This window comes from Elephantulus edwardii, unplaced genomic scaffold (assembly GCF_000299155.1).
Source record: "Elephantulus edwardii isolate Elephantulus edwardi_28Jun2011 unplaced genomic scaffold, EleEdw1.0 scaffold00101, whole genome shotgun sequence".
Taxonomy (NCBI): domain Eukaryota; kingdom Metazoa; phylum Chordata; class Mammalia; order Macroscelidea; family Macroscelididae; genus Elephantulus; species Elephantulus edwardii.
In genome coordinates, this window is record NW_006399851.1 from 4,169,445 (window position 1) to 4,173,477 (window position 4,033).

Here is a 4,033-nt window from a genome sequence, read left to right on the forward strand (position 1 = left end):
TGCCAAGAAGAATGTTGATTCTGTCCTACAGGGTTGGACATATGTCAAGAAATCTCTAGAAACACTTAAAGAGTTTGCTGTTAATGAACTTGCAGTAGGGATAATGGGCTCCTTCAAGGTAATGCTGAGAACTCAAAATATTTGAGATCCCTCTGTATGTCTAAATCAAACTATCCTGATGTACCCACAACGAGATTAGTTAGTGAGATTATTTGTATGACACAGAGAAATGTTGATCTATAAAACTCTGACGGGAAGAGCCTTATTTTATTGCTGAACTATCTTTATGATTTTCTAAAGTGCCCAGTAAAGAAGTCAGCCACTTTGTTTAAAACCATTGCTGTCGAGCCAGTTCTGAATCATAGCAACTATTCAATGTGTTTCCAAGCTTGTAAATCTTTACCAGAGGAGACTGCCCCATATCTCTCCCATAAAGCAACTGGCAGATTTCAACTGTCAACCTTCTGGTTAGCAGCAGCTACGTTATGCATTACACTACTAGTCCTGCTCACCACTTTGTTTCATTCCGGCCATTATGAAATTACTTCTCCTTGGTCATTGGAAGGCTGGGTGAAATCACAAACACTCATATATGCTTAAGTCTCTGTAAACACAGTTTTGTTCTTAGTCTTTCTCATATCATATACCAATGATATACTGTGAAAATGTTAGCACATTCCAAAATTTGTCTATATTTGTTTTATTTTAACAGAAAAAAGGAAAGATATTACAGCTATTTTCTCACTGTTTCTCTTAATTTCAAAACTGTTGCAAGTGTATTCAATGGTGGAACATAGAAAGATGTGCTGAAGTTTTACTGTCTAGTTAACAGAGCTTTTTTGATTGCTGGTAATTCTGTTTCTTTGACATAAAGTACTTTTTAAAAAAAAATTTATTGATTTTAATGAAAGTTTACAGAGACTTAGGGTTTCCAGTCATTCATTGTTGCATTTTTCTCCCTGCCCAACCCCTCACCTCAATTCTCTCTTCTTGAAAAGGAAAAGAAAAACTCTTTCATTGTTATGCAATCTCTCCCCTCAAGTCCATTCCACTATGCAGCCTTCACTCTGGACATCTGTAATGACAAGAATACCCATTCATATATCCCTAATAAACAGTTCTCTCCCTCATCTGTTTCAATGCAATATGCATAATTTCTCCCCTCCTTTTCTGTCTGCCATGAAGTACTTTTATAAGCTTGGCCCCAGCAGTCAGGAAATCAAAAGACCAGTTGCTTTAGGAAAATCTGATGTCAAGGACCAATCCAGGGTGCTAAAAATGCAATGATATCAGTCTAGGTACAGATACATCTGATCCAAGCCATGGTCTCCTCAATTGCTTGTTATGCATCGGAGAGTTGGACAATGAATAAGTATGAGAGAAGAACAATCAATACTTTTGAGCTGTGGTGCTAGAGAAGAATATTGAATATACTAGGGACTGCTAAGAGAGCAAACAGGTCTGTGCTAGAGAGGGTGAAACCATGTTGCACCTTGGAGACACAGATTTTGAAGTTCTGTCTCACATGCTTTGGTCACTTAGACAGGAGGAAGCTGTCCTTGAAGAAGAGCATGATGCTTAAAAGGGTGCAGGAGAGGAAGACTGAATGAGAAAGATGGACACAGTGACGGTGGCAATGGGGTCAGGTATGTCAGAAATGGTGAGCGCTCTCAGAATCAGGCAAAGTTCAGAGCCTTTGCTATTAGTCAGAGTTAACTCCACAGTACATAACAATAAGAACAACAACAACAGAAATTCGGGTACCACACAGTTCAGCTTGAGGCCAGGCCTATCTCCTGTCAGGATGAAGTTTGTGAAGTGCTTGGGGCACCCCGAGGAGTTTTATAATCTGCTGCGTTTCCAGATGGGGGGCAGCTGGAAGGTGATGCTCAAGGTGGACCAGGACTCTCTGACCAACAGCCTGAAAATCTGCTACAAGTATCTGAATCAGACCAGTTGAAATTTCACAGCTGTTATCCAGGGACTGGATGGGGAAATGTGCCATGCACTATGCCTATCTTATTTGATTCTTAGAACTCTGGACACTGTGGAAGAGGATATGACCATAAGTATAGAAAAAAAGATCCCCATTACACAACTCTCACTGTTACCTAATGAACCTTAATGGCGGTTCATGGAGAGCAAGGAGAAGGATCGACAAGTGTTAGAGGATTTTCCAATGATATCACTTGAGTTTAGAAATATAGCTGAAAAATATCAAACCATGATTGTTGATATTTGCCTGAAGATGGGATATAGAATGGCAGAGTTTTTGGATAAGCATGTGACCTCTGAGCAAGAACGGGACAAGTACTGTCACTATGTTGCTGGATTGGTGGGAATTGGCCTTTCCCATCTGTTTTCAGCTTCACAGTTAGAAGACCGTGAAGTTGGTGAAGATACAAAGCTTGCCAACTCTACAGGCCTATTTCTGCAGAAAACAAACATCACTCGTGATTATCTGGAAGATCAGCAAGAAGGAAGAGAGTTTTGGCATCAAGAGGTTTGGAGTAAATACATTAAGAAGCTGGGTGATTTTGCCAAACCAGAGAATATTGACTTGGCTGTCCAGTACCTGTATGAACTTATAACCAATGTGTTACACCACATGCCAGATGCCATCACCTACCTTTCAAGGCTTAAGAACGAAAGTATATTTAAATTACATGCTATTCCATAAGTAATGGCCATTGCTACCTTGGCTGTTTGTTGTAATAATCAGCAGGCATTCAAAGGTGACGTGAAGATTTGAAAAGGGCAAGCCGTGACACAAATGATGGATGCCACCAATATGTCAACTGTCAAGGCTATCATCTACCAGTATATGGAGGAGATATATCAAAGAATCCCCAACTCAGACCCATCTTCTAGTAGAACAAGGCAGATCATCTCCACTGTCAGGACAGAGAACCTTCCCAATCGTCAGCTGATCTCCCAAAGCCACTACTTTCCCATTTATCTGTCCTTTGCCATGCTCTTGGCTGCCCTAAGCTGGCAGTACCTGAGCACCCTGTCCCAGGTCACAGAAGACTATGTGCAGCGGGAGAGCATTACCTGGAATTTGGAAGCTGAAGTCCACAGTGAAATGGATATAACCTTTTCTTCAAGAATGGGTATTGACTTCTGTTTTCCCCTAATGTTTTAATCCCTAAAAAACTGTGGCTTACACTGCAATCCCGGAGGTATGTGGCTCAAATCTACGAGATGCTTTGCTGGAGAAGGAGGGGCAATCTCTTCCTGTACCAGTTAGATCTGATTTGACGGCACACACACACACACAAAATAAAATAAACAAAAAAACCCTGTGGCTTAGACCTTCAGCAACAGAAATGCTATTGAGAAGAATGTAAAGATGAAAGGGAAGGGTTCATTACCCTCACCAACTTGGTACTTCTGGGCAGTGGTTATCTTTGCTTTTTAACTGGTGGCTGACAGCAAAACATTCATTGCTGCAGTTTAGTTAAATAGTTCCAATGGAACTGTCTGGAGGTTTGCTGTAGTGTGAAAGATAATAAAAAATATTTAATTTGAAGCAACCTTTGAGTACCTATCTTACTGAGAAATGAAGTGAGTTTTCTTTGCTTTTCTTTTTCTTAGCACTTTGTGTCTCTTGTTTTGTATGTAGTAGATATGAATGTCTGTTGTAATAATCTACATGTTTCCAAGAATGGAGACTTATTTTCTGCTCATGAAAGCTAACAGTAAAATTCTGGGTATTTTGGTGTTGTAGTCTCTTAAATGGGATTTAGCTTTCAGAAGGAATTGCAGCACTGCCTTTAGCCACATTTGAGAAGATGGTCTTCAGTAAAGGGTGAAGGTTTTGAGAAGATTTTTGTAATAAAACCAAAATTATTATGCATTTGTGCAGTGCACAAATTATAAAAATTATAAATTATAAAATTATATTTTATAACCTTTCACCAATAGTAGCTCAGCTTGGCCATGGGGAAAGGATGGTCTGTTGGGGCTGTATGAAAATCTATCAAGTATGTTGCAATTGAGTCAGAAGTGACTCATAGCCGACCCTCCAGCA

At 39.9% G+C, this 4,033-nt stretch overlaps 1 pseudogene; it reads left to right on the plus strand.

Annotated features, from left to right (window-relative positions):
• Positions 1 to 1,804: 1,804 nt before the first annotated feature.
• LOC102858641 lies at positions 1,805 to 3,145 on the plus strand (annotated as a pseudogene).
• Positions 3,146 to 4,033: the final 888 nt, after the last annotated feature.